Source organism: Rhinatrema bivittatum, chromosome 11, assembly GCF_901001135.1.
Source record: "Rhinatrema bivittatum chromosome 11, aRhiBiv1.1, whole genome shotgun sequence".
NCBI classification, from domain to species: Eukaryota; Metazoa; Chordata; class Amphibia; order Gymnophiona; family Rhinatrematidae; genus Rhinatrema; species Rhinatrema bivittatum.
The window spans coordinates 102327656-102350637 of record NC_042625.1 but is presented as its reverse complement, the minus strand read 5'-3'; positions in this window follow the sequence as shown (position 1 = coordinate 102350637).

The window sequence follows — 22982 nt, the reverse complement described above, 5'->3', positions numbered from 1 at the left end:
CCTAGGAGACCTGCACAGGTAACTATGGAAACACTTTGGACTGCTATTAAGGGTTTAGAACAATCGCTAGGGTCTAAATTTGATAACATGTCTGCTGTTGCTGGGCAAATTCAAAATCAGGTTTTGGGGCTCACAGCATAAATTTTGGAGGTTACACATGTGGCCGGGCCTTGCGAGCACAAAATTCAGAGGTTACACATGTGGCCGGGCCTTGCGTGCACAAAATTCAGAGGTTACGCGTGTGGCCGGGCCTTGTGAGGACAAAATTCAGAGGTTACGCGTGTGGCCGGGCCTTGAGAGCACAAAATTCAGAGGTTACGCGTGTGGCCGGGCCTTGAGAGCACAAAATTCAGAGGTTACGCGTGTGGCCGGGCCTTGAGAGCACAAAATTCAAAGGTTACGCGTGTGGCCGGGCCTTGAGAGCACAAAATTCAAAGGTTACGCGTGTGGCCGGGCCTTGTGAGCACAAAATTCAGAGGTTACTTGTGTGGCCGGGCCTTGAGAGCACAAAATTCAGAGGTTACGCGTGTGGCCGGGCCTTGTGAGGACAAAATTCAGAGGTTACGCGTGTGGCCGGGCCTTGTGAGGACAAAATTCAGAGGTTACGCGTGTGGCCGGGCCTTGTGAGGACAAAATTCAGAGGTTACGCGTGTGGCCGGGCCTTGAGAGCACAAAATTCAGAGGTTACGCGTGTGGCCGGGCCTTGTGAGGACAAAATTCAGAGGTTACGCGTGTGGCCGGGCCTTGTGAGGACAAAATTCAGAGGTTACGCGTGTGGCCGGGCCTTGAGAGCACAAAATTCAGAGGTTACGCGTGTGGCCGGGCCTTGTGAGGACAAAATTCAGAGGTTACGCGTGTGGCCGGGCCTTGTGAGGACAAAATTCAGAGGTTACGCGTGTGGCCGGGCCTTGTGAGGACAAAATTCAGAGGTTACGCGTGTGGCCGGGCCTTGTGAGGACAAAATTCAGAGGTTACGCGTGTGGCCGGGCCTTGTGAGGCACAAAATTCAGAGGTTACGCGTGTGGCCGGGCCTTGTGAGGACAAAATTCAGAGGTTACGCGTGTGGCCGGGCCTTGTGAGGACAAAATTCAGAGGTTACGCGTGTGGCCGGGCCTTGTGAGGACAAAATTCAGAGGTTACGCGTGTGGCCGAGGCCTTGTGAGGACAAAATTCAGAGGTTACGCGTGTGGCCGGGCCTTGTGAGGACAAAATTCAGAGGTTACGCGTGTGGCCGGGCCTTGAGAGCACAAAATTCAGAGGTTACGCGTGTGGCCGGGCCTTGTGAGGACAAAATTCAGAGGTTACGCACGTGGCCGGGCCTTGAGAGCACAAAATTCAGAGGTTACGTGTGTGGCCGGGCCTTGAGAGCACAAAATTCAGGGGTTACGTGTGTGGCCGGGCCTTGTGAGGACAAAATTCAGAGGTTACGCGTGTGGCCGGGCCTTGAGAGCACAAAATTCAGAGGTTACGTGTGTGGCCGGGCCTTGCGAGCACAAAATTCAGAGGTTACGCGTGTGGCCGGGCCTTGTGAGGACAAAATTCAGAGGTTACGCACGTGGCCGGGCCTTGCGAGCACAAAATTCAGAGGTTACGCATGTGGCCGGGCCTTGAGAGCACTGCGCGCATTTTCAGAAGGGTCCAGCCACGCACGTAACCCCCGTTACATGCCGGCCTCTCAAAAGGGGTGGGCTGGGGCAGGGTCTGGGCGGGGAGGGGCAGAGGCAGGGTCTGGGCGGGGAGGGGCAGAGGCAGGGTCTGGGCGGGGAGCGAGGCAGGGGCAGGGGCAGGGTCTGGGCGGGAGGGGCAGGGGCAGAGGCAGGGGCAGGGTCTGGGTGGGGAGGGGCAGGGGCAGGGTCTGGGCGGGGAGGGGCAGAGGCAGAGGCAGGGGCAGGGGCAGGGGCAGGGTCTGGGTGGGGAGGGGCAGAGGCAGGGTCTGGGCGGGGAGGGGCAGAGGCAGGGGCAGGGGCAGGGTCTGGGCGGGGAGGGGCAGAGGCAGGGTCTGGGCGGGGAGGGGAGGGGCGAGGCAGGGGCAGGGGCAGGGTCTGGGCGGGGAGGGGCAGGGGCAGGGGCAGGGTCTGGGTGGGGAGGGGCAGGGGCAGGGTCTGGGCGGGGAGGGGCAGGGGCAGGGTCTAAGCGGGGAGGGGCAGAGGCAGGGGCAGGGGCAGGGTCTGGGTGGGGAGGGGCAGAGGCAGGGTCTGGGCGGGGAGGGGCAGAGGCAGAGGCAGGGGCAGGGTCTGGGCGGGGAGGGGCAGAGGCAGGGTCTGGGCGGGGAGGGGCAGAGGCAGGGGCAGGGTCTGGGTGGGGAGGGGCAGAGGCAGGGGCAGGGTCTGGGCGGGGAGGGGCAGGGGCAGGGTCTGGGTGGGGAGGGGCAGGGGCAGGGTCTGTGTGGGGAGGGGCAGAGGCAGGGTCTGGGCGGGGAGGGGCAGAGGCAGGGGCAGGGTCTGGGTGGGGAGGGGCAGGGGCAGGGTCTGGGTGGGGAGGGGCAGGGGCAGGGTCTGGGCGGGGAGGGGCAGGGGCAGGGTCTGGGCGGGGAGGGGCGAGGCAGGGGCAGGGTCTGGGCGGGGAGGGGGCAGAGGCAGGGGCAGGGGCAGGGTCTGGGCGGGGAGGGGCAGAGGCAGAGGCAGGGGCAGGGGCAGGGTCTGGGCGGGGAGGGGCAGAGGCAGGGGCAGGGTCTGGGCGGGGAGGGGCAGGGGCAGGGTCTGGGCGGGGAGGGGCAGGGGCAGTGTCTGGGTGGGAGGGGCAGAGGCAGAGGCAGGGGCAGGGTCTGGGTGGGGAGGGGCAGGGGCAGTGTCTGGGTGGGGAGGGGCAGGGGCAGGGGCAGGGTCTGGGCGGGGAGGGGCAGAGGCAGGGTCTGGGCGGGGAGGGGCAGAGGCAGGGGCAGGGTCTGGGTGGGGAGGGGCAGGGGCAGGGTCTGGGCGGGGAGGGGCAGAGGCAGGGACTGGGCGGGGAGGGGCAGGGGCAGGGTCTGGGCGGGGAGGGGCAGAGGCAGGGTCTGGGCGGGGAGGGGCAGGGGCAGGGTCTGGGCGGGGAGGGGCAGAGGCAGGGTCTGGGTGGGGAGGGGCAGGGGCAGGGGCAGGGTCTGGGCGGGGAGGGGCAGAGGCAGAGGCAGGGTCTGGGCGGGGAGGGGCAGGGGCAGGGTCTGGGTGGGGAGGGGCAGAGGCAGAGGCAGGGGTCTGGGCGGGGAGGGGCAGAGGCAGAGGCAGGGTCTGGGTGGGGAGGGGCAGAGGCAGGGTCTGGGCGGGGAGGGGCAGGGGCAGGGTCTGGGCGGGGAGGGGCAGAGGCAGGGGCAGGGTCTGGGTGGGGAGGGGCAGGGGCAGGGTCTGGGCGGGGAGGGGCAGGGGCAGGGTCTGGGCGGGGAGGGGCAGAGGCAGGGGCAGGGTCTGGGCGGGGAGGGGCAGGGGCAGGGTCTGGGCGGGGAGGGGCAGAGGCAGGGTCTGGGTGGGGAGGGGCAGGGGCAGGGGCAGGGTCTGGGCGGGGAGGGGCAGGGGCAGGGGCAGGGGCAGGGTCTGGGCGGGGAGGGGCAGAGGCAGGGTCTGGGTGGGGAGGGGCAGAGGCAGGGTCTGGGGCGGGGAGGGGCAGGGTCAGGGTCTGGGCGGGGAGGGGCAGAGGCAGGGTCTGGGGCGGGGAGGGGCAGGGGCAGGGTCTGGGTGGGGAGGGGCAGAGGCAGGGGCAGGGTCAGGGTCTGGGCGGGGAGGGGCAGAGGCAGGGTCTGGGGCGGGGAGGGGCAGGGGCAGGGTCTGGGTGGGGAGGGGCAGGGTCAGGGTCTGGGCGGGGAGGGGCAGGGGCAGGGTCTGGGTGGGGAGGGGAGGGGCAGAGGCAGGGTCTGGGCGGGGAGGGGCAGAGGCAGGGTCTGGGTGGGGAGGGGTAGGGTCAGGGTCTGGGTGGGGAGGGGCAGGGCCAGGGTCTGGGTGGGGAGGGGCAGAGGCAGGGGCAGGGTCTGGGTGGGGAGGGGCAGGGGCAGGGTCTGGGCGGGGAGGGGCAGAGGCAGGGTCAGGGTCTGGGTGGGGAGGGGCAGGGGCAGGGTCTGGGTGGGGAGGGGCAGAGGCAGGGGCAGGGTCTGGGTGGGGAGGGGCAGGGGCAGGGTCTGGGCGGGGAGGGGTAGAGGCAGGGGCAGGGTCTGGGTGGGGAGGGGCAGAGGCAGGGTCAGGGTCTGGGTGGGGAGGGGCAGGGGCAGGGTCTGGGCGGGGAGGGGCAGGGTCTGGGTGGGGAGGGGCAGGGTCTGGGCGGGGAGGGGCAGGGGCAGGGTCTGGGCGGGGAGGGGCAGAGGCAGGGGCAGGGTCTGGGTGGGGGAGGGGCAGGGGCAGGGTCAGGGTCTGGGCGGGGAGGGGAGGGGCAGAGGCAGGGGCAGGGTCTGGGTGGGGAGGGGCAGAGGCAGGGTCAGGGTCTGGGTGGGGAGGGGCAGGGGCAGGGCAGGGTCTGGGCGGGGAGGGGCAGAGGCAGGGTCTGGGTGGGGAGGGGCAGGGGCAGGGTCTGGGCGGGGAGGGGCAGTGTCTGGGCGGGGAGGGGCAGGGGCAGAGGCAGGGGCAGGGTGTGGGCGGGGAGGGGCAGGGGCAGGGTCTGGGCGGGGAGGGGGCAGGGGCAGGGGCAGTGTCTGGGCGGGGAGGGGGCAGGGGTCATTAGACGATGTCCTGCAGAAGATACTTCAGCTGCAGAGGAGCAGTGAGTATTGAAATAAAAGAATGTGGGGTAGTTAGGTAGGGGTTAGGAGAAGGGGTGGAGGTGGAGAGGGGAAGGGGAGAAAGGCTAGGTAGGGGGGTAGGGAAGTTCCCTCTCAGTCTCCTCCTTTATTGGAGCGGCCTGGGAGGGAACTGGAAAAGGTCGATCGCGTCAACGTGCGTACTGTGAAAATCCCCCCTCCCCCCCGTGTTTGCGAGGAGCGGGCTGTCCGCACATGCATGCACAGATGTTAAAATCCATCACGCGTGTGCACACGGACATCAGGTTTTATAACATGCACACGCACGGGTCTTAAAATCGACCCCTAATTGTAATCTCTGGAGGGATTGTTGACCTTGTAACGTAGTAAGTGCTGGCAGAAAATGACCAAAATGTCTCATCCAATCTGCCCAACAAGGTGCAGGATATCTCTGGTTTTTATTTTAGGGTTGTAACTTCTGCTTAATGCAGGTTACCCCCTCACCTTCTCTTTAGGGTCGCAACCAATGTTCCCTATAATTTTTGAACGATACATGCCCAAAACATTTCTTTTAGGCAACTTTTTATAAATGGAGTTCAAATTTGTGCCCGTGAAGCCAGTATAATGCAAATTATATCAGGATTTCCTGTGTGCCCAAGGTTCACAGCCTCTGTCGGCAGGGAACAGTGCTTATACCTGCTGCTCCATGCACATGCACACAGCTTGCAGGGAACAGTGCTTATACCTGCTGCTCCATGCACATGCACACAGCTTGCAGGGAACAGTGCTTATACCTGCTGCTCCATGCACATGCACACAGCTTGCAGGGAACAGTGCTTATACCTGCTGCTCCATGCACATGCACACAGCTTGCAGGGAACAGTGCTTATACCTGCTGCTCCATGCACATGCACACAGCTTGCAGGGAACAGTGCTTATACCTGCTGCTCCATGCACATGCACACAGCTTGCAGGGAACAGTGCTTATACCTGCTGCTCCATGCACATGCACACAGCTTGCAGGGAACAGTGCTTATACCTGCTGCTCCATGCACATGCACACAGCTTGCAGGGAACAGTGCTTATACCTGCTGCTCCATGCACATGCACACAGCTTGCAGGGAACAGTGCTTATACCTGCTGCTCCATGCACATGCACACAGCTTGCAGGGAACAGTGCTTATACCTGCTGCTCCATGCACATGCACACAGCTTGCAGGGAACAGTGCTTATACCTGCTGCTCCATGCACATGCACACAGCTTGCAGGGAACAGTGCTTATACCTGCTGCTCCATGCACATGCACACAGCTTGCAGGGAACAGTGCTTATACCTGCTGCTCCATGCACTTTATTTCAGGATTAACATAGGAATGACAACAGACAAAGAGCAAATGACCCGTCCAGTCTGCCCATGGTTTGAATTTCCAAATTCTGACTCTGTCAAAATGGGGAAGTACCTGGAGGGAGAACTGGAAGACTGGGAGAAAGTGGGTGAGGTGAAACAGTGGGACAAACTAAAAGGAGCAATTACCAAGGCAACAAATCTATGTGTTAGAAAAATAAACAAGAGTAAGAGGAAAAAGAAACCGATCTGGTTCTCAAAGGAAGTGTCTGAAAGAAATAAAGGCAAAAAGAACAGCGTTCAAGAAGTATAAAGGATCCCAAAATGAGGAACACATGGAAGAATATCTGTGAAACTGAGGGAGACGAAGAAAGAAATCAGGAAAGCAAAAGGTCAAGCAGAAGAAAGGACGGCCAAAGAGGTAAAGGGAGGTGAGAGAGAGCGAGAGCTACACTAACAAGGGTTATCTACCCTGCTACCTACCCTCCCTTTCCTTTATTTAGGGTGGTAAGTAAGTGCCTTTCTGTGCAAATTACTCCCATGCCTTCTCTGCTCTATGCAAGTTATCCCTCTGCCTTTCTTGAAAGCACCCTACAATCATTTCAATGTGCTCCATGCAGATGACCCCAGTGTTTATTTCCATCCTCTTGTGTTTCTCCCGCACTTTCTAACGTTCTCTTTGTCTCCATGCATCCAATATCCTTCCATGCAAAAATATTTTCTGATGTCATTCCTGAGTCTCCCTTCTTTTAACTTCAACCTGCAGCCCCTTCTTCTACAGATCCTTTTCCATTGGGAAAGGTTTATTTTAATGTTAATATCTTATATCATGCCACATTCCCCCTGACCTGCTATCTCTCTTTTCCTCTAAGGAATACATATTCAGGTCCTGAAGTTTCATCATACGTGTTTTCTGCTGCAGACTCCACACCATTTTGGTTGCTTTTCTCTGGACCGCCTTTTAGAAGATACAACCTCTCGGATTAAACACAGGCTTCTAACTGAGGCCTCTTCAAGGACCTGCATCACCTCCTTTTCTCTCTATGGAGCCCATAATCCCTCTAGCCTTAGTCACTGCCTTCTTGCATTGTTTCACCAGCTTGAGCTCATCCTGGGGTCCCTACACACCGCAATCTACAGCTCCTTTGGATTTCTGCACTGAAATGTATGACTGCAGTTTTTTGCATTGAATCTTAACTGCCAAGCCTTTGACCACTCCCCCAACCTTTTTTAAGTCCTGCATGTGTGTTTACTCTGTTGCAGATGTGAATGTCATCTGCAAAAAGACAAACGTTTCCTTCAATAACACCTAGAAAGAAATGGAAGAGAAACAGCCCTTGGACTGATCTCTGAGGGACTCTCTTTCCACTGAGTGAATTGCATTTACTATCACTTTGTCTTCTGTCACTCATCCAATTTGTAACCCAGTCCTCCCATCTTGGAACCTAAAGACTAGTATATAAACCATCTCCAAAATTTTCACAATCAGCCCCAAAAAGAGGTGAGCAAAATTATGCACCAATTCTTGGACACGTTTTTTAGGGAGTCATTGTGACCTCAAGAGCTTAAACATATCCATTGGAGGGAGGACATTAAGTACAACTATTGCAGAAGCATTTCACTTTAAAAAGGGAGATGATGATAAAATGAGGATATTACAGTTTAACTAAAAGTTAAATGTTTGCATGAGGCATGGATAATGTTTAAAAATATCCTATTGGAAGCCCAGATAAAGTATATTCTTTTTTTTTTTTTTTACTTTTTATTAATAAATCCAAGGACAAAACAACACTTCAGAAACAGCATACACCAAATTCACAGCTGAAAATCAAGGAAGACTACAAGGGCCACACATGGGTTAAAACGTGAAATTATACAGAAGCAGAATAATAAAATTCCCCATAATTCTCCCATACTTTATCGTAAAAAGCCATATATGTCAGCTTTACCACCAGAGCAACGGTATAAACGTGAGCACGCCAGCTGCAATGGAAAAAGAGGCTGCATGGATAAGATGTTGAGTAAGAAGTTTTTTATATTTACTCATTGCTGATCTTCCCCCAGCCCCAAGAAGCACAAATCTGGAGTCATTGCCCTCATATTTCCCTCAATCATACTAGTTTCAGGAATTTGTAATTAACCCCTTACTTAGTCAACATAGTTCTCTCAGCCAGTCTAGTTGCTGAAATCTGTAATTATCTTACCGACGTTATCCTTTCCTGCTATTTCTCTCTTCGCCCAGTTCAATCACCCTTGTTATTTGTCACTGCTTTTATCCGCACCCTAGATACAGTTAGAAGTTATTTGCACCCCTGTTATACTGTAAACCAGCGTGATGTGATTGTATCATGAATGCCGGTATAGAAAAAACCTAAATAAATAAAATAAATTGTCACTTTAGTATTTATTATCTGATCTATTAGACAAACCGCCCCACATAAAGGGGCAGATTTTATAAAACTACGCACGCGCGTACTTTTCTTCGCGCACCAGGCGCAAACAAAAGTACACCGGATTTCAATAGATACGCGCGTAGCCGTGCATATCTGTTAAAATCCAGGGTCGGCGCGCGCAGGCTGCCCAAAATCGGCAGCCTGCGCGCGCCGAGCCGCGCAGCCTGCCTCCGTTCCCTCCGAGGCCCCTCCAAAATCGGAGCAACCTCGGAGGGAACTTTCCTTCCACCCCCCCGCACCTTCCCCTCCCTTCCCCTACCTAACCCACCCCCCCGGCCCTATCTAAACCTCCCCTACCTTTGTTGCACAAGTTATGCCTGCCTGAGGCAGGCGTAACTTGCGCGCGCCGGGCCAGCCGCTGGCGCGCCATGGTCTGGTCCAGGGGCTAGTCCGGAGGCCGCGGCCAAGCCCCCGGAATGCCCCCGACGACGCGCCGGCCGCAACACGCTCCCGACACGCTCCCCCCCCAGGAATGCCTCGGGACTTACGCGCTTCCCGGGGCTTTGCGCGCGCCGGCAGCCTATGCAAGATAGGCTGCCGGCGCGCGCAGGGGAGGTTTGGGGTAGTTTTTTTGGGGGTTACGCGCGTAACCTACGCTCGTAACCCTTTGAAAATGTACCCCAAAGTATATTCTGAGCATTAAAAATGATCAAAATAAAACCAAACCACTGCCAGCAAGGTTAAATAGTGAGGTGAAAGTGACAATTAAATTCAAAAGAACATCTTTCAGAAAATGGAAAGCAGATCCAAATGAGGAACAGAGGAAAGAGCATAAGCCCTGGCAAGTTAGAAGTCAAATAGAAGTGAGGCAGGCCATGAGAGAATTTGGTTTGATGGCTGCCTTAGAGGCAAAACCTCTAATAATAACATTCAAAACAAAAAGTCTGTGAGGGAGTCATCTGGGCACAGGGCCAGTGCTTCCTTAGGCAAACTTGACAGTTGCCAAGGTTTTAGAAGGTATTTACTTATTTATTTAAAGGCATTTAAATAAATTGACATCATTGACAAGAATATTCTTATTTTCCACCTTCAAGAATGTGGTCTTTCAGGAAAGGTCTCATCGATCACAACAAGTCAAGGATTTCCTCACGTTCTTCCCTTCAGACTGGTGCCCCACAAGGCTCTTCTCTCTCTTAGGTGCTCTTTAATATTTATCCAGCTCCTGACAGAATTCTCCATAGCTGGCACCTACCTCTGGAACTCCCTCCCTGCCCCTCCCTCCGTATAGAGCCGTCTCTCACCAAATTCCAAAAAGGAGTCAAAACATGGCTCTTTAAGCAGGGCCTACCCTGACACGAATATTACGTAGACCTCCCCTAAATGGACCTTTCCTATGACTTTCCACTGCCCGCCCCTCCCTCCCCTTCCACCAGTGCCCCCATACCCTTTCCCCCTGGCATACGTACACAATGATAAAGATAAAGTTGTATAGATTGTACAAAGTTATGTTCTCTCTACTTTCTTCCCTTCCTCTCAGTTTGTTTTATGCTCTCATATATCTGATATAATGCTTCACCATGCACATATTTTACACCATTTGCTTTAACTATGATAGGTTATTCTGTTCTTTGTATTTTCCTCCTTTTCAGTTCAATGTAAGCCGGCATGATGTGCCTTACGAATGTCGGCAAAGAAAAGCCTTTAAATAAACAAACAAATAAATAAATAAATATATGCTGATGAGTGATGACAACCAATTTGTCATTCAAGTTTGTCCCACTTGGAACAACATCGTTTTTCTACTGTTAATTCTTGGCTTAAACAAAATAAACTCATGCTAAATATGTCTAAAATGGAATTTTTAGCTTTGTTCAGTCCATATTCTCCTCTGAACCAAACCGCCATATCTCTTGATAGCTCAAGTCTTCAAATCAAAAAGCAGGTGAAAACTCTTGGTGTCATTCTAGATAACACTTTCTTTCAAACCTCAGGTTAATGAAATCATTAAACAGAGTTTTTCTCAGATTGCATGCTCTTGTTGGCCTAAAAACCTTCCACATTCTCCAAAGTTTCGCACCTTATTGCAGGCATCACTCCCTCCAGACCTCAGGCTCGAACAATCGACACCCACCTTCAAAAAAAGACTTAAGACCTGGTTGTTCAACCAAGCATTTTCATAACTCATTTATCCTCTCACAGATCACTACGGAAGAATTCCTCCCCTTGACACTTTCACAACTTCCTTTCAACACTAATCTCCCATGTGCACTTTCTTCTCCGAACGAATGTCATGACAGTGGCTCTAGGTCATGACAATGGCTCTAGGTCTCTCCAAGACAGCTCCAGTGACTTCACATTCTGTTCCACTAAGCTATTTGTATATAAATTGTATTCTCCCTGTTCATTGTAAGTTATTATCCAAGTTTCACTCTCCCTGTTCTATGTAAGACATTATAAATTATTCTTTATATTGTCATTGTAATTGTTGAAATGTGAACCGAAGTGATTAGTAACATTGTTACCTGAACTGCGGTATATAAAACTGTTAAATAAATAAATACATATTTTTCCTATTCTTGAGTATTGCAGTAGTTTCTATACTGGTCTTCCTGTTTCAACATTACGTCCTTTACAGTATTAGTGAACTCAGCTGCTCACCTTATCACTGGTCTGAAACGCTTTGAGCATATAACCCCAGCCCTGATTGAGCTACACTGGCTATCTCTTCAAGAAAGAATTACATTTAAATTGGGGATGATCATATTTAAATTAATTAACAATCAATCCTGCCCATGGGTGAATGCAATCTTAAAATTCTAGCAACCTGCAAGAAGCTTGCGTTCTATTTCCCCATGCTGCACGCCTGCACACTACCAGAGAAGGCTCCTAACCCTAACCCTACCAAAGAAGGCTCCTAACCCTAACCTGAACACTACCAGAGAAGGCTCCTAACTCTAACCCTTACCCTAACACTAACCCTAACACTACCAGAGAAGGCTCCTAACCCTAACCCTAACCCTACCAGAGAAGGTTCCTAACACTAACACTAACACTATCAGAGAAGGCTCCTAACTCTAACCCTAACCCTAATACTACCAGAGAAGGCTCCTAACCCTTACCCTAACCCTAACCCTAACACTACCAGAGAAGGCTCCTAACCCTAACCCTAACACTACCAGAGAAGGCTCCTAACCCTAACCCTAACACTACCAGAGAAGGCTCCTAACTCTAACCCTAACCCTAATACTACCAGAGAAGGCTCCTAAACCTTACACTAACCCTAACACTACCAGAGAAGGCTCCTAACCCTAACCCTAACACTACCAGAGAAGGCTCCTAACCCTAACCCTAACACTACCAGAGAAGGCTCCTAACCCTAACCCTAACCCTAACACTACCAGAGAAGGCTCCTAACCCTAACCCTAATACTACCAGAGAAGGCTCCTAACCCTTACCCTAACCCTAACACTACCAGAGAAGGCTCCTAACCCTAACACTACTAGAGAAGGTTCCTAACCCTAACCCTAACACTACCAGAGAAGGCTCCTAACCCTAACCCTAACACTACCAGAGAAGACTCCTAACTCTAACCCTAACCCTAATACTACCAGAGAAGGCTCCTAAACCTTACACTAACCCTAACACTACCAGAGAAGGCTCCTAACCCTAACCCTACCAGAGAAGATTCCTAACCCTAACCCTAACCCTAACACTACCAGAGAAGGCTCCTAACCCTAACCCTAACACTACCAGAGAAGGCTCCTAACTCTAACCCTAACCCTAATACTACCAGAGAAGGCTCCTAACCCTAACCCTACCAGAGAAGGTTCCTAACACTAACCCTAACCCTAACACTACCAGAGAAGGCTCCTAACCCTAACCCTAACACTACCAGAGAAGGCTTCTAACTCTAACCCTAACCCTACCAGAGAAGGTTCCTAACACTAACCCTAACCCTAACACTACCAGAGAAGGCTCCTAACCCTAACCCTAACACTACCAGAGAAGGCTTCTAACTCTAACCCTAACCCTAATACTACCAGAGAAGGTTCCTAACACTAACCCTAACCCTAACACTACCAGAGAAGGCTCCTAACCCTAACCCTAACACTACCAGAGAAGGCTCCTAACTCTAACCCTAACCCTAATACTACCAGAGAAGGCTCCTAACCCTTACCCTAAGCCTAACCCTAACACTACCAGAGAAGGCTCCTAACCCTTACCCTAACCCTAACACTACCAGAGAAGGCTCCTAACCCTAACCCTAACACTACCAGAGAAGGTTCCTAACCCTAACCCTACACTACCAGAGAAGGCTCCTAACCCTAACCCTAACACTACCAGAGAAGGCTCCTAACTCTAACCCTAATACTACCAGAGAAGGCTCCTAACCCTTACCCTAACCCTAACCCTAACACTACCAGAGAAGGCTCCTAACCCTAACCCTAACACAGCCAGAGAAGGCTCCTAACCCTAACCCTAACCCTACCAGAGAAGGCTCCGAAACCTAACCCTAACACTACCAGAGAAGGCTCCTAAACCTAACCCTAACACTACCAGAGAAGGCTCCTAACCCTAACCCTAACACTACCAGAGAAGGCTCCTAACTCTAACCCTAACCCTAACACTACCAGAGAAGGCTCCTAACCCTAACCCTAACACGATCAGAGAATGCTCCTAACCCTAACCCTAACACTACCAGAGAAGGCTCCTAACCCTTACTCTAACACTACCAGAAAAGGCTCCTAACCCTAACACGACCAGAGAAGGCTCCTAACCATAACCCTAACACTACCAGAAAAGGCTCCTAACCTTAACCCTAACACTACCAGAGAAGGCTCCTAACTCTAACCCTAACCCTAATACTACCAGAGAAGGCTCCTAACCCTTACCCTAACCCTAACCCTAACACTACCAGAGAAGGCTCCTAACCCTTACCCTAACCCTAACCCTAACACTACCAGATAAGGCTCCTAACCCTTACTCTAACACTACCAGAGAAGGCTCCTAACCCTTACCCTAACCCTAATAATACTAGAGAAGGCTCCTAACCCTAACCCTAACACTACCAGAGAAGGCTCCTAACACTAACCCTAATACTACCAGAGAAGGCTCCAAAACCTAAACCTAACCCTAATCCTAACCCTAATAATAACAGAGAAGGCTCCTAACCCTAACACTACCAGAGAAGGCTCCTAACCCTAACCCTTACACTACCAGAGAAGGCTCCTAACCCTAACCCTAACCCTAATACTACCAGAGAAGGCTTCTAACCCTAACCCTAACCCTAACCCTACCAGAGAATGCTCCTAACCCTAACCCTAATACTACCAGAGAAGGCTCCTAACCCTAACCCTAATACTAGCAGAAAAGGCTCCTAACCCTAAACCTAACCCTAATACTACCAGAGAAGGCTCCTAACCCTAACCCTTACCCTAACCCTAACCCTACCAGAGAAGGCTCCTAACCCTAACCCTACTAGAGAAGGCTCCTAACCCTAACCCTAACCCTAATACTACCAGAGAAGGCTCCTAACCCTAACCCTTACCCTAACACTACCAGAGAAGGCTCCTAACCCTAACCCTAACCCTAATACTACCAGAGAAGGCTCCTAACCCTTACCCTAACCCTAATACTACCAGAGAAGGCTCCTAACCCTAACCCTAATACTACCAGAGAAGGCTCCTAACCCTTACCCTAAGCCTAACCCTAACACTACCAGAGAAGGCTCCTAACCCTTGCCCTAACCCTAACACTACCAGAGAAGGCTCCTAACCCTAACCCTAACACTACCAGAGAAGGCTCCTAACCCTAACCCTAACACTACCAGAGAAGGCTCCTAACTCTAACCCTAATACTACCAGAGAAGGCTCCTAACCCTTACCCTAAGCCTAACCCTAACACTACCAGAGAAGGCTCCTAACCCTAACCCTAACACTACCAGAGAAGGTTCCTAACCCTAACCCTAACACTACCAGAGAAGGCTCCTAACCCTAACCCTAACACTACCAGAGAAGGCTCCTAACTCTAACCCTAATACTACCAGAGAAGGCTCCTAACCCTAACCCTAACCCTAATACTACCAGAGAAGGCTCCTAACCCTAACCCTTACCCTAACACTACCAGAGAAGGCTCCTAACCCTAACCCTAACCCTAATACTACCAGAGAAGGCTCCTAACCCTTACCCTAACCCTAATACTACCAGAGAAGGCTCCTAACCCTAACCCTAATACTACCAGAGAAGGCTCCTAACTCTAACCCTAACCCTAATACTACCAGAGAAGGCTCCTAACCCTTACCCTAACCCTAATACTACCAGAGAAGGCTCCTAACCCTAACCCTAACACTACCAGAGAAGGCTCATAACCCTAACCCTAATCCTAACCCTAATACTACCAAAGAAGGCTCTCTACCTTTTAAACTTTGCTTTTATGACTGTATTATATTTTAGTTTATTATGGGGTGTTTTTTCAGTTTCTGTCAAGCTGTTTTAAAGCTTATGTATGCTTTAATATGTTCATCGCCTAGACCTTTTTTGGGTTAGGTGATTCACAAATCTAATAAATGTAAACACTGTAAATGTAATTTATTACCGGCCCTTCCTACGCTCAGAGCGGGGTAGAATATAAACAAGGAGAGAGCAATGCATCATTCTTACTAAAAGAGAGGAACATAATTCATCAGGAAGGGGGAAAACATAAGTGTGCACCAAGAGAGTTCATTTCTGAGGCAGCGCCAGACGTGGGGCCGTGGTCTCCGAGGAGGGATATGTTGTGGATATTCCATTATCATTTCAGTTTGGGAATGCTTTCTTGAATAGGAAAGTTTCCAGGGCTTTTTTAGAGAAGGTTCTTTCTTGGAGATATCTCACATCCTTAGGTAGGCTGTTCCTTAGTTGTCCTGCGGAGAAAAATGCTCGTTCTCTGGTTTCCTTAAGGTGGGTGAGCTTTGGTGGAGGAGTATCTAGTAGCATTAAGTTAGACCATCTGAGTGGATGGGAGGGGGAGTGGATTTTTATTGTTGAGGAGAACCATGGGGAGTGTAGATTGTGAATTGAGGAGAGCAGGATCATGGCAAGCTCGTATTGTACTCAGTAGGAGATAGGGAGCCAGTGTAGAGGTTTGAGTACAGGAGAGAGGTGATCGCGCATAGGAGTCTTGCTGCTGAGTTTTGTATTATCTGTAGTGGGCGGGTTGCGTAGGAAGATAGGCCTGTCAGGAGGGAGTTACAGTAGTCTATCCCAGAGAAAAGTAGAGATTGAAGGACTGGCCTGAAGTCAGAGTGTTCAAGAAGGGGCTTAAGGTAATGGAGCAGGCGTAGTTTGTAGGAGGAGGAGTTGGTAACAGTTCTTATATGGTTGCACATGGAGAGAGAGGGATCAGTTGTGATTCCCAGATTTCGTACACTTTGGGAGATGGAGATGGAATGGGACTTAAAGGACAAATGGTTGGGAGTGTCAGCAACAGGATGGCGAGATAGAATAATGATTTCCGTTTTAGACATGTTGCGAGCTAATTTGTTGATGTGAAGCCAATTTTGGATGTTAGTAAGACAGTGAGTGAGGAAAGATTCTGTAAGGACCCATGTTTTCTTGAGAGGATAGAAGAATTGAATGTCATCAGCATAAATTTTATAGTACACTCCAAGGTCATTAAGGGTGTGGCATAAAGGAGTTAGGTAGAGGTTAAATAGTGCAGCAGATAGGGCAGAGGCATCATGGAGAAGGTAAAAATCAATTTGGACTTTTTGGGTCCTGAAGGAAATCAGACCAGCACAGAGCCGGTTATACCAAAGGAGCGAACTCTTGAGAGTAAGATGGAGTGATTGACTGTGTCATATGTCGAGAAGACAAAGAAGGAACGATCCATCGCACAGTATCCTGCTGGTGCTGTAGCAGAGCTTGTGCTGGAGCCACTGCCACCAGAAGTTAAGTTGGGGAATGGGGAATGAATGACCAAAGGTTCACCTAGGGCACCAAATATGCTTGCACCAGCCCTGACTGGATGACCAAGAGGTAAAAGGGGCACTCAGGAAGGACAAGCATTAGAAGAAAAATGAAATGGATTTTTTGCTTCAGTCTTTACTGAGGAGGCTGTTGGGGAGATGTCCACACTGTTGATGGCGATGATTCAAAGGAACTGAAGCAAATCTCTGTGAACATAGAAGATGGAATAGAGCAAATTTACAAACTAAAGAGTAACAAATCACCAAGATTCACCTCAGAATTCTGAAAGAGCTGAAATATTAAATTGCAGGTCTATCACTAGTAATCTCTAACCTAGCATTAAAAAAGCCACAGTACCTGAAGCCGGAGGGTGACCAGAGGGGCTTCAGGGGTGATCTGGAAAACTATAGACTGGGGAGCTTGATGGTAGAAGCTATTCTTAAAAAACAAATTTACTGACCTTATGTTTAGACATGGCTTAATGTGGAAGAACCAACCGGCAGGGGGAGGGGGTGAGAAGGAGAATCTCTCTAGCACCACCCATATTAACATTCCCTGAGTTACTGAAGACCTGTAAGATGGTGAGGGATTCCCCAATTAGGATATTTCCTCAACTTTTTGTAGAAGAGAGTTTCTGTTGCTGGCAAGATTTCAAGGAGCAATGGACAACCAAATTTCCCTCTGTTTGCCTTCTTTCAATTGTGAGGGATTGCCAAAGCTCTGGATATTAAGGAGGTAACCCACTCCATTTCAGGAATAGAAGCTTCAATGTTTAAGGTATTTAAATGTAAAGGAAGAATAAGTAGGATCTGTAAGACTATGATGAAAAGAAACCAGTGTGGCCTGGAAGGATTTGGATCCCCAATAAAGTCTTAAGTGGTAAAGAAGTTTAAATGCTGCTAAAGAGTTCTGAACACATCAGGGGCTTGGATTTACGAATTGGGAACTAGTAAGGCCATACGTTTCCTGATTCTCCTTGATGTCTTTGCATAGTTTTTGGGTATTTGCCAAGTTCTTATGGCCTGGATTGGCCACTGTTGGAAACAAGATGCTGGGCTTGATGGACCCTTGGTCTGACCCAGTGTGGCATTTTCTTATGTTCTTATGTTTGTGACAAATTAATTTTTCTAAGAGATTAGTGGCAGCCAACGGCCCGAGAGGGGGAGATTGCTCCCGGGACCCTGCTGGACCACCAGGGACTTTCATGTGCTGCTCCTAGTGTTGCAGAAACAAATGCAGTAACAGCAGGATGAGCAGAGGCATCTGTCTTCTCCAGCACCAGCAGAGGACAGGAAGATCCCACCCCCTCACTGTCTCGTCATCATCCCAGAACGTGGCTGATGAGGCAAAGGCCAATTTCCTGCAAGTATCAAGGGGAGGTATTTAAGGAGCCAGTTCATCCTGAAAAGTGAAGAGAGGTCAGTGCTATGCCAGGAACAGAGGTTAGGTAGCAGATGAGGAACGATAAATTCCTACAAGTGCCCTTCCACGAGCTACTCTCCCTGAACTCTTACTTGACTTGCACGCACTATCAATAATCATAGCGTTGACTGGACAACGGATTTCCACCTGTATCTATAAGGGAATCTACAAAACAAGATTTACACCAAACCATAAGACTGGAAATACATTAAGTCACACTAATTACAGAGCAAGAAACGAGCGGTCACTTATCCCCATAACTATCATGGATAAGCAAAAATGCAATAACTTATTTCTGCTAACTTTTTTCTTGATCAACATCCAAGCACTATCGAAGAAAACCACCATTATCAATGACCTTTTGTTTGATTACAAGCCAGATTTCCTCGCAATAACTGAGACTTGGCTTAAACCCCATGATTCTGTTATGACGAATTTGATCTCAAACTATATGTATACAGTCTTCTTGTCCCCAAGAATGAGACGCAAATGAGGTTGTCTCGTGTTAATTGCTAAGAACGAGTTGAATTTAAAATTGATCTCCACTAATGTTGATGAACCATATGAAATTGTCCTTTTTGAATCCTTAACGCTGCAAATTTGTTTAATTTACTGCCCTCCCGGTCTACTGAATCATAACATCTCCCCCTTAATATTTATTTTATTTATTTATTTAAGGTTTTTATATACCGGCAATCATGAGCACATATCTTGCTGGTTTACATGGAATTTACATTTTAATAGAATTCTTTACTATTGCATTAAAGCCAGAAAAGCTCTCCATTATTTTAGGTGACTTTAATATTTATATTGATGAAAAGCCATTTGATGCCACCTGTTTCACTTTCATGGAGTCCTTAGCTAGTCTAGGATATAGTCAACTTATCGAAGGGCCCACGCATAGAGCAGGACACACGCTCGATCTAGTCCTTACAAATATTAACAAATTTGATATCCACGAAGCCTCACAATTACCAGTTCCCTGGTCGGATCACTATTTGATTAACTGTAAGCTGCAAGCCAAACAAACTAGCAACATGACGAACCAACCGCCACAATATATCACCTATCATCCCAAATATCTGATAGACATGCTAATCCCAGAACTTGAAATAAATTTACCAAATTTAGATTTATCTGACTGTCAAAAAGCCACTTCTTCCTGGCTTAATATGACAGAATTAATAGCTGATCAGATTCATCCTCTCAAAACAAAAATCTTAAAAACCTATAAAAAATCCCAGCCTTGGTTCAATAGTACAATTAAAAAAGCAAAAACTCTACTAAGAAAATTTGAAAAAAACTGGAGAAAAAATAAGAATAGTCAAACACTAGGGTCATATAGATCTCAGTTAAACAAATACAAAAACTTGATTAATGAAACAAAAAGGAGTATTTCAAGCAAAAAATCAAGAGCGTTAATCATAACCCTCGAACCTTATTTACGGTAGTAAAGAACCTAACAAAAAACCCCAATTCAGATACAAACTCCCTGAATGAATCAAAATGTAATGAGGTAACTCTCTTTTTCAAAAACAAGGTTGAGACCATCATTAATTCGATACCCAACTCTCAAACTCAAGAAATTCAAATGATAAAAAAAGACATTCCTGAATGGCCTAGTTTTGAAGAGGTTTCCTCTCTTGAAATAGAAAGTTAAACCTTACCAGTCACCCTTTAGATCTGATTACGAGCTCAGCACTAAAAATGACAGCACATGTAATTACTCCCACTGTAGCTAAGATCATTAACTTGTCACTACTCGAAGGTGATATTCAAAAAAGATAAAAAACTGCCATAATCAAAGCAATCCTCAAGAAACCCAACTTAAACCCTGATTCTCTATCCAATTATAGGCCAATAGCCAATCTTCCATTCTTGACTAAAATAACGGAAAAAGTTGTCCATAGACAACTGGTTGAACATTTGGAACGAAATAATATTCTTTATCCAAACCAATTTGGTTTCATACAACATGAACACTGAAACACTACTCATTTCACTTACAGATACCATTCTGAAAGGTTTTGATACTGGCCAACAATACAAACTAATGTTGCTTGATTTGTCCGCCGCCTTTGACACGGTGAACCATGACATCTTAATAATGAGATTAAAAGAAATTGGATTAACAAACATCACAATTAAATGGTTGACATCTTTCCTTCACCAGAGATCATTTCAGGTCAAGATAGGTGACACAATTTCAGATAAGCTCGAACTTAACACCGGCGTTCCACAAGGCTCCGCATTGTCGGCCACTCTGTTTAACATCTACTTATTACCAGTGTGCCATCTCTTGGCCGGCCTTAGTTTGAACTTCTACATTTATGCTGATGACATACAGATACTCATCCCTATTACTGATACTCTTGAACAGACTTTGAAATTAATCAACATTTACCTGGCTGCAATAAAACAACTCCTTTGCCATATGAAATTAGCCATTAACATGGAAAAAAAACAAGTTTATACTTCTAGACAGGAAACAAAAAACCAATAGTCAAAATACAATATCACTGTCCAACAATGTTAAGATAGATCTGGCCGATTCAGTGAAAGACTTAGGAATAATCATTGATTGCAAATTAAACTTTAAGAAACATATTTCCATAAAATTACGAGGATACTACAAATTGTTAGTCCTCAGATGGCTGAAACCTCTTTTAGATTTCAACAATTTCCATTCAGTGTTACAAGCGCTCATATTTTCTTCACTTGACTATTGTAATTCTTTATTATTAGGCCTGCCCCAATCATCATTACGTCCTCTCCAAGTACTGCAGAACTCCGCGGTGAGAGTCTTAACCAATTGCAATAAACGTGAACACATTACCCCAATCCTGATAAATCTTCATTGGCTCCCAATAACCCAGAGAATAGCATATAAAATATGCTGTATTCTGCATAAAGCCATTTATGGACAAAAAACTGATTGGTTAAATTTTTCAATTCACCTGCACACTCCTCACCGATCTTTGAGATCAGCTAACAAACGGGCCGATACAGTATAATTAGCAGGAGAGCCGGCCCTCCAAGGTGAGGGCCGGCTCTCCCAACGCACACCCAGGCCACTCTCCTGGGCACGTGATCAAGTATGCAAATGAGGGCCCATGGTAAAAGGAGGCACTAGGGACACCAGCGCGTCCCTAGCACCTCCTTTTTGACAGGAGCGGCGGCTGTCAGCAGATTTGATAGCCGACGCTCAATTTTACCGGTGTTGGTTCTCAAACCTGCTGACAGCCACGGGTTCAGAAAATGGACACCGGCATAATTGAGCATCCGTCTTCCGACCCGCGGGCCACTGGCCAATTAAAACATTTTTTTTTTTAAATTTATGATTTTTTTTAAATTTTGGGGCCTCCGACTTAATATCGCTCTGATATTAAGTCGGAGGGTGTACAGAAAAGCAGTTTTTTCTGCTTTTCTGTGCACTTTCCCGGTGCTGGCAGAAATTAACGCCAGCCTTTGGGCAGGCGTTAATTTCTGAAAGTACAATGTGCGCTTTGGCTGCACATTTTACTTTCTGTATTGCGCGGGAATAACTAATAGGGCCATCAACATGCATTTGCATGTTGCGGGCGCTATTAGTTTTGGGGGGGTTGGTCGTGCGTTTTCGATGCGCTATTACCCCTTACTGTATAAGGGGTAAAAATAGCGCGTTGAAAACGCACGGCCAAAGCTGGGCTAACAGTGCGCTCCACCGGAGCGCATTGTACTGTATTGGCCTGAAAGGACTTCTTCATGTTCCTCCAATAAGCACAGCTCACTTAGCCTTAGTTAGAGACAGAGTTATTTCAGTCGCAGGCCCAAGTCTGTGGAACAGCATGCCGGCACTTCTAAGATTGGAAACAGAGTCTAAAAAATTTAAGAAAGGCTTAAAGACCTGGCTCTTCGAGCAAGCCTATTCAGATAACCTCCAAACAGGTCACTAACTTCTTAATCCCTCTATATTTCTGACTTTTTTATGGACCTTTTTTAAAATCTCCTTTAATATTTGTTTTTTGTATGTATTCTTAAAGTCTCCTTGACTTTGTTATCGCAATGTATTTGGTTGAATTTGTTTTATGCTTTTGAAAACCGTTGTGATGTAATTACGAACGGCGGTATATAAAATCTTTTAAATAAATAAATCAAATAAATATATGACATCTTCAGTATTAGAAAATCGTTATACATTTATTTTTGTAAATTTCTAATGTACCTTAAAAACAATCTTTTTTAGAAACGTGCATTTGTTACTTCTGTTTCACTGGGTATCCACATCTTTTGCCAACTTTCTAGTACAGATATTATATGTTCATTTATTTATTATATATATATATACATTAGGAAATGGCATCTCCTTGCATGCAAAGGATAAAAGTAAGACTGGATCAGAGTGTTCCCCTGGAAATGGAGCTATTTGGTCACTCTGTCCATAAGAACATTTCAAAGCTCCTTTCCATAGTCTTGTAGATGCCATTTTAGAAGCGGGAATAAACATTTGCTTTCCCCACCTCTGCTTCCTTCCCCACTGGTCACCACGGCCTCGCGTCTCTTCTTCCGGTCCCGACGTCTACAAATCACCTGAGGTTCTAAAGTTAAGTGGTGATGTTGTCAGTCAGCCTTTCTTGGCCAGGGTCCATGCTGATGGCCTGAACAGTCCCTTTCTATCTGGTCAGGTCAGGCCATATCAGCTAGATTTCAAATAAACAGAATGTTACAGGTTTATTTCTCTCCTGATAAGAACAGGACTTGTGGATGAAGTTTGACCCTGTCAGAAGAGGGCGGTTATTCTGCTCTTTATGGTTGCTCAAGGTCCTTCCTCATTTCAACAAAAACCTGTAAATGACACTTGACATCTGACCAAGACTGACATTCTGACTCTTTATCTAATGAAAATGGCCAAGACTGTGAGAATCCTGCATGGGTCAGGCTGGCTGAATGTTGAATTCCTGCCTTCTCACTGGTTGCGGCTGGGAGCCCTCAGAATCTGTCAATTGTGAATTTCAATACCTCAGACCTGTATCTGGGGCAAGATGATGCGGATGGGGGTGAAGGTGAAAGTAGGCTTATTTAATGTTGTCAAATGTTTCAAGAATGGCGTGATGAGATAGATGCAGATACAGAATCTCAAATCACTAGGTTTGATTTTACAATAATAAACTGGCACAGTTTTCATTTATGTGAGCATGACATATAACAGCTATCATTCTTATTATGCCCAACACACACATTGACAGTGTAATGTCCAACTCT